We start from the raw sequence: 7,432 nt of genomic DNA on the forward strand, positions 1-7,432 counted from the left end.
TGGGCCCTGACTTTCAGGTGAGCACGCAATGACAGTAAGCAGTGTGCCCCTAGAGCAGGGGAGGATAGCTTTGTAGGCCTCCTCCCCATCCCTTCTGCCTGCAGGCCACTCGCCAGGGAGCAGAATCTGGACACACCAACCACTTACCTCACTACATGCACCCGGTGCTCCTGCCAAACAGTGGCATCCAGCAGCAGACAATGAATTTAAGCAAGGGGTTGGACTCACGTTGCGTAAGTTCCCTACTTCTGCCTTCTGGAAGCTCTGGCTTCTCTCCCATTGAAGAAAAAATGGGACTTTGTGGATATTTTGAAAGAGGAAAATTCTTCACGACTAACTTTCAATTATCAAAAGTAATGGCAGTTACCATCCTCTTAAATATCTTGAGACACTCCCTGCACTCCCCAAAAAAATGCCATTACACCAAAACTATTCAAGAGGTAGGCAGAGGTGAAAGGGAACATAGGATAAGTAGGCACATGTGCAGATAAATGTAAGGTGAGGCAAATCGGAGTGTGAACTCAAGGTATTTTATGCTGCGGTAGTAAAACAAAAGCATCTGTTAACTCAGTTTAGTTTGTCCAGTACTCACTTTGGAGCAGCACTTTATACCAGTGAATCTGGCCATGAAAGTTCTTAAAATAATTTAAAGTTGATGCTTCATTTCTTCAAATAATAAGAAATATTACATGATAACATTCATTCAATTTCTTGTTTATTGTTCCTATGTGACATTAATAGAAATTCGTGAATAAAAAACTACTCTAACATAGAATTATAGTTAAGGACATAGCTGTAATTTAGAGTCAGCTACACTAACAGCTGTTGAAATCATCCCAAAATCAAGTATTATAAATTCAGGAAACTAAAAGCTAATGTTCAGGTATGGAACGACAGTTAAACTAAAGCACCTTCACTCTGCCCTGTCACAAATAATCTGAACTTCCCATCTTGTTAACTCATTTCACTTTCAATTTCCACTAAAAATGCCTTATTCCTAACTGCAATTTTTTGCTTTGTCACTATAGGGAAGAGTTGAGATTTGTGCTGAAAGAGAATTTTTAATTATGAAGAATAATGGAGGAAACAAGTTTAAAAAAAATGAATGATCAATGTACACTATTTCAGTGAATTTTAACTGAATGGGGAGTTTGAAGCATCTTTCATGAGGCAGAGCTAGTATACTCAAACAACCATGACTGTGCATTTCATCTTAATGTCCTTGCCTTTTTCTTTATTTTTTTTTCCTCCAGTTTGCCCATAGCTCTTAGTTTCCTGATGTTTAATTTCAGGTTAATTACAACATTCCTGTAGCACTGTTTTTCCTAAGTTACTAATAGTACTTTCTATTGTTCTTAACACCATTTAACTTAGTTATTCCTGACATACCACAATGTGCTTGAAAACCATTAAGATGAAAAGGTCTCAGACTAACAATCACTCAGAAAAGATATTATGGTCTTCATGAGCAGCCAGAAATGTCAGCTGGCTATTTCTTCTGGATCTACAGGACAGCAACAAGATTAAAATAATTTTTAATCAAACTCTTGACTCATTTTTTACATCTGAGTTCTTCCCATAACATCCTTAATGTCTATCTCTGATCTGTGCCAGGCTACAAGAGGTCAGGTTTAAGTTACCACACCACACTTTTCATTTCAAAATATCTTTACAGCTTTGCCTACACTTCTAAAATTAAATTGCAGCTAACGCAGCACTTGAAAGTAAAAGCGTGGCCAGGGCAAGAGCAATGAGGGAGTTCTCCCAGCACTCTACGCAAACCACCTCGACAAGAGGAGCAGACCTTCCACCTCTAGGAACCCGTTTACACTAACACATTACAGCTCTGCAACAAGCTGTGCTGGGGTGGGGGCAAAGGTGGGGGGGTGTTGGGGTTTCACACCCAAAACAGGAAGCTGCTGTGCTGTAACACAGCCGTGTAGACTTAGTCTATGGCTACGTCTACATTAGAAGCCTCTGTCTACAGAAGTTACTGTTGGAAGAGATGTTCTGACAAGACATCTGTCGACAGATCACATTTACATATAAAAGCAGATCCATCTTTTGATCCGCTCTGTCAACAAAAGGGGCCCCAGAGCATCTACCCCTGTTTTTGACAAGATGCATTTTGTGTGTAGATGCTCTGCTGGTTTTGTTGACTAAACCCTCTAGTGTAGACATAGCCTATGGGAAAGGGAGGATTTTGAAGTCAAGAGGAGTTCATCATGCAGAGAACTTACTGGACCAGGTCTTTGGGATGTGGTATTTTAACGATCACTGAAATCAAACTCCATCTGCCAATAGTGCACAACTGTTTCTTACTGGAGGGATGAAGAAACACATGCAATGCAACTGGGCACACGGAAATACCGCCACTACGCTTGTATCAGCAACACCGTATTTTTAAAAAAGACGCAGTCATCAAGGAACCCAGGTGACTAATTGTCGGTGCTCCGCCTGCACACACACCCCTCCCCCCCGCGCCTCAGGCTCCCTTGATTATGATTTGAAGGTTTGTTGGACGTTTGCAAACACCTCCCCGCTTCTCTCCCGCAGCCCAGCAAAGCCACCGCGCTCGGCAGAAGCAGCAACTATCGAAGACATCACAGGCAGAGCAAGCACAATAGGAGGATGGAAAGAAATACGCCGCCCTCCGACCCGCCTGCACGCGCGGCTGAAGCCCCGGGGCGCGAGCAACGCGCTCAGCTGGACGTGGTCCCAGCCCCGCTCACCCCACACCACAGCTCCTGGTAGAGGCACGCGGCTGTCCCTGCACATGCGCGTCTCTACGCACCCGGCAGCGCCACCTACCCGCCGAGCTCGGCTGAGCGGGCGTGATCCTCGTTCCCTCGGCGCGTCACACCCCGCCTCCCTGCGCAGGCCAATGAAAGGGAGAAGTGGGCAGCGAGCGAGACATAGTACGTGAGGAGCGCGGCTACACGTCGGGCTGTTTGACGGGAATAAGCGGGGTTACGAACGCATAGTGTAAAAGAAGAAGGAGAATGGTGCGCGCTCGGTCGCGTAGAACGTGCCTGCTTATAGGTGTGATAAGGCTGCTGAGAGGCGCTTTATTGCAGTTCCCTGGTGGTCTAGTGGTTAGGATTCGGCGCTCTCACCGCCGCGGCCCGGGTTCGATTCCCGGTCAGGGAAATTCCGTAGTTTTACTTGTGCAAATCGCGAGGGCAGAATTCGGAAGGAAGGTGTGTGGCATTATGTGCCGGGAAAATAAAGCCGTATCCGTGTTAGTCTGTGTCGTCTCAAAACAAAGCAATCAGACCGGTATAACCTGATAATATTATTATTAGATGATGAGTGTTTGTCGAAAAGACCTGCAGATACACACTTTGTACCACCAGGCCTGGAAGAGGGTCTGCAGCTCCAAACTAGACACCATCCTCCTGAGTATGTCAGTAGGCACTAGCATGTGCCCCATTGCCTGGGGTCACTCTCAGGGGCTTGGCACTCACCTTGTCAGCTGTCCTGAAGCCTATTGCTCCCCAGAGGTGCCATCATCCTGAGACAGCTCACAGACAGGGGTCTCTCCCATGCTGTCATTTTACATGCTTATTTCTAGAAATCAATTCACCCCATCACAGCTGGGAAAATCCTGCTCCAGCATCCAGCACTGGCATAACTTGTCAGAAAGTGGACCTGGGTTGATGAGGTCCACAGAAATGAGGCTAGAGACAGAAACAGGGGTTTTGTGGATATTTCAGTTGTCAGAAAATCTACCATTTTTGTTAACATGGGTCTAAAGATTTGCATTACTATCTCAATAAACTGAGATGTCTAATACTGAAAGTTTCTCTGTCCAGCTAAAGATGCTGAGATGTTCCCCTTTTACAGTTTAAGTGGTAACCGATTAAAACTGTTGAAAACAAAGTAGCTGGATGGCCACCAACACACAAGCAAAGCACACACACGTGTGAGAGAGGGTTTGAATCAGATAAGAGTGAGGAGATGGGGGGAGATATATTAAATAGCAGACAATCATGGCGTGATGCAAGCGATCCTAATACACCCTCGGGGGGGGGGGGGAAGTTTGCATTTGAAACTGCACATCCAATGACAACTCAGTAAAATGAAACAGACTACAGTGACCGACTGGCAGAAAAATGCCAAATAAACAAATTCCTGTTTGTAACCAATGAGGGCATCAATCAATCTTATCTATATATGTTATCTCTTTAGAAATTAGGAGTGGCTGTTGAAGTGTGTGTGAGAGGAGGTATATGGTAGAGTTGCTTTGTGGGTGGGTTGCAGCAGGCTTGCCTTGTGAAGAATAGGGCAGGTGGGTTAGTTTTGCATTTCAAAGGTGGCAGTCCTCATCGGTATACTCTCATGTATCCACTGGCCATGCCCCAACCAACCAGCTAAGGCACATGGTCCTCCCCCACACCTGCCCCTCCGATTACAGTGCTTCTCTACCTGGTTCTGCTGCCTGTTGAACGACATGTATGCATGTAACAGGTGGAGGCAGTATGTGCTCCCTAAAGCCCTGTCTGGATAGGCAAGAAATAGATGTTTTTTTCAAGTGAGTTAGCTCATTTCTGATGGGTTACTAAGACTGAAAAGCTTGCTCAATGCTTGTTAAAATATAGGCTAACACACTTGTGCTAGTGTTAGCACCAGGGCTCCTCCCTGCCATTGGCCTGACACTGGGGTAGATGCATCAGTGTGGCTCTTTAATGTTGACAAATAAAGCCACACTTTACACCAGGCGTGTCCAACCTGCGGCCCATGGGCCGCATGCGGCCCTGGACAGCTAGTAATGTGGCCCCACAAGATCGTAAACTTTTAACATTACTATGTGATTTATATACATTAACCATATTATATATTTTGTACGCGGCCCAAGACTATCTTCACTCAATGCGGCCCAGGCAAGCCAAAAGGTTGGACACCCATGCTTTACACCGAGGGAGCTTAAAAGCACCAATACAAAGAGTGAGTTTGCCTTTCTCCACTACAGTTTGCATTGATACAGTGACACCAATAGTTGGGAACAAATTGATGTGATGGGGCACATCTCAGGTCTATTTAAGGCCTTACATTGTGTGTATGTTTCATGACATAGATGAACTACTTTTCAAATAAGGAACAGGCCCTCATAGAGTCCAGAGGGGCCCAAGCTACTTCCAGCTTTTGAGGACCCTCACCATAATAAAATATTCTGTCTTTTACTAAATCACATCTCTTATTTGCTTAAATTTGCAGCTCTAAGGTGAGAAAGTGTGTCACATTTGGATCCAATAGGGATGCACATAAAAACAAGTTGTGAAACTTGTAAAATACCAAAAAGCAAGTGTCTGATTGTGAAGCCGCCTTTGAGCTTGAGGCTGCCATGAATGAATGCAGGGAAAGAATTAACCCTTAGAGGCTCTGTCTGTGGAGGGTGGGTCAGGTAAACCAGTTGGAGGAAGAGAAATTCTTTTGAACTGAGAACAACTGCAGTTTGAGAGGTCTTTATATGTATGGCTGAGGCAACAGAGATGGAAAAATAATTGATCCTAAGCAGCTTGAATGAATCTAGTAAATCTTCTGGGTGTGTCATAATCAGAGCATGCATATGTAAGTAAAAAGGAAATGTTTAGTTAGATGTGATCATGTTATTTTTATGTTGGGACTTGGTGTGGAGTTTCTCTGATTAATGGTTGATTCTTTCCCCTGTACTCTGTAACTTCTAAGCTGAATCCCAGGGAGGTAATTCTCTGTGCTCTAATATTAATAATTATTAATTGCTTGAATTATATCAAGCAACTAAGTATGTGTATTTACTTTCTTGGTATTTTTCCATCTCTTGTTTTGTGAATAAATTACATTTTTAAGGCAATTATTTTGATTTCTGTGTCACAGAGTGTGGCTCTCTGAATGCCTGCCTAAAGCAAGGCCAACTATCGGATTACAGCTCTTTGTTTCCAAGCTATCTCCCAAAGAAAGGGTGAAGCGAAGGGGTAGTACCCCAGAGGAAGATATCCAAGTGTGTCTTCCTGGTCTTAAGGGGCGCTATATCACTTGGTGGTGACAGCCTATCAGCAACCTAGGGTCAGGGATTCTGTGACCTCGGGGAGCTTTTTTAAACAGAGGCAATAAAGGCAAGGTATTTTAAGGTTTCTGTGGGCCCCCACTTTCTGCACTTGGCATGTCAGAGTCAGGAGGTAGCCCTGACAGAGGCCAAGGCCAAATGGCCCTCCTCTGATTGGTTCTGACTAGGAATCATGAGGAAACAGAAGGCTGGTATCTCCTTCACTTTTCTACTCCTGAAAACAAATGCAAGCAGTAAAAGGGGCTGCTTGATACCAAAAGAATATAGGCGTTTGGCCATTCCCCCTTGTTACCCTTTTTATTTAGGACACTTCCTGCTTTCTTATACAATAATCTGCAATTTCCCCCTCTGACCTCTATTAGGGTGTCACCTTTGCAACATGAGGGATTGCAAGATGGCTCCCATATTCCACTCTCTCCCTTGGCTCTGAGTACAAAATGACTAATAATGAAATCATGTTGTGTTTGTTCCAGTTTTCCACTTCAGGGAACAACAGCTAGTTTCAGAAGTGGTTGAAGCAATTTCCATCTAATGACTGAACTCTCAACATAGAAAGTATATGGTATGCCATATATTGAGTGTAATTTATTGTTGGTATAAATTTCATATGTCCAGTGGTAAAGTCTGAGTCCGTTAGGACCAAGAGTCCAGTTTTAGAGGCATCAGAAAAAGAACAATTATAACAAGACAACCTTGGACACTTACAAAAAATAAACACAGAATGTCTTTTGCATGCACAAGTGGTGTGATTTTAAGGTCAGATATTTTGTGTTTTACTAGTAGGGCTAGAAATTTATGCCTCTAGTGAGATTCCTACTTTCCTAGCGCATAAAGCTTCTATTTCTAGTGGTAATGATTTACAGAGCATCATACCTTAAGCTTGTTACTCGTGCAAGCACAAATAGACCCATAGACCTTGGGCCAATGTGATTCTGGGAGGGAATTCCACATTTGGTGGTAAGGGAAGGAAACATTGCTTTTGCATGTCTTTTGTTTGTTTGTTTTAAATTAATTAATCATGTCACTGGAATGTTAGACTAGGCCCTGGAAGAACTGGATAACTGACCAGAGACCCCATAAAGCACTCAGTGTTTAAATAAATTAAACATATGCCTGTGCAGGTCAGCATGTGGCTCTTGCCATTTGGTAGAAGATGAACATAAGTTTTGTATTAATTGAAACAACAGGTTCCTAGCATGCAAATGAGTTACACAGTATTTGCTTCTAACCCTGGTACGTTCTGAAATATTGGACCGTAAAGCTGCAAGATGATTATCTTTAGAAAAAAACTTTCATGAATATATTTAGGCATTTTAAAATGTATCATTTCAATTTCCCTTTGCTTCCAAAGGCTGTATGGGTGGCATCATGGTATCAACATAGCTG

At 43.5% G+C, this 7,432-nt stretch overlaps 1 non-coding gene across 1 annotated transcript; it reads left to right on the forward strand.

The window, feature by feature from the left end:
- The first annotated feature begins 3,078 nt into the window (after window positions 1–3,078).
- On the forward strand, window positions 3,079–3,150 carry TRNAE-CUC (transfer RNA glutamic acid (anticodon CUC)). The gene has a single exon. It is a non-coding gene; the product is annotated as a tRNA-Glu (tRNA).
- Window positions 3,151–7,432: the final 4,282 nt, after the last annotated feature.

This window comes from Carettochelys insculpta, chromosome 3 (genome assembly GCF_033958435.1).
Source record: "Carettochelys insculpta isolate YL-2023 chromosome 3, ASM3395843v1, whole genome shotgun sequence".
NCBI lineage: Eukaryota > Metazoa > Chordata > Testudines > Carettochelyidae > Carettochelys > Carettochelys insculpta.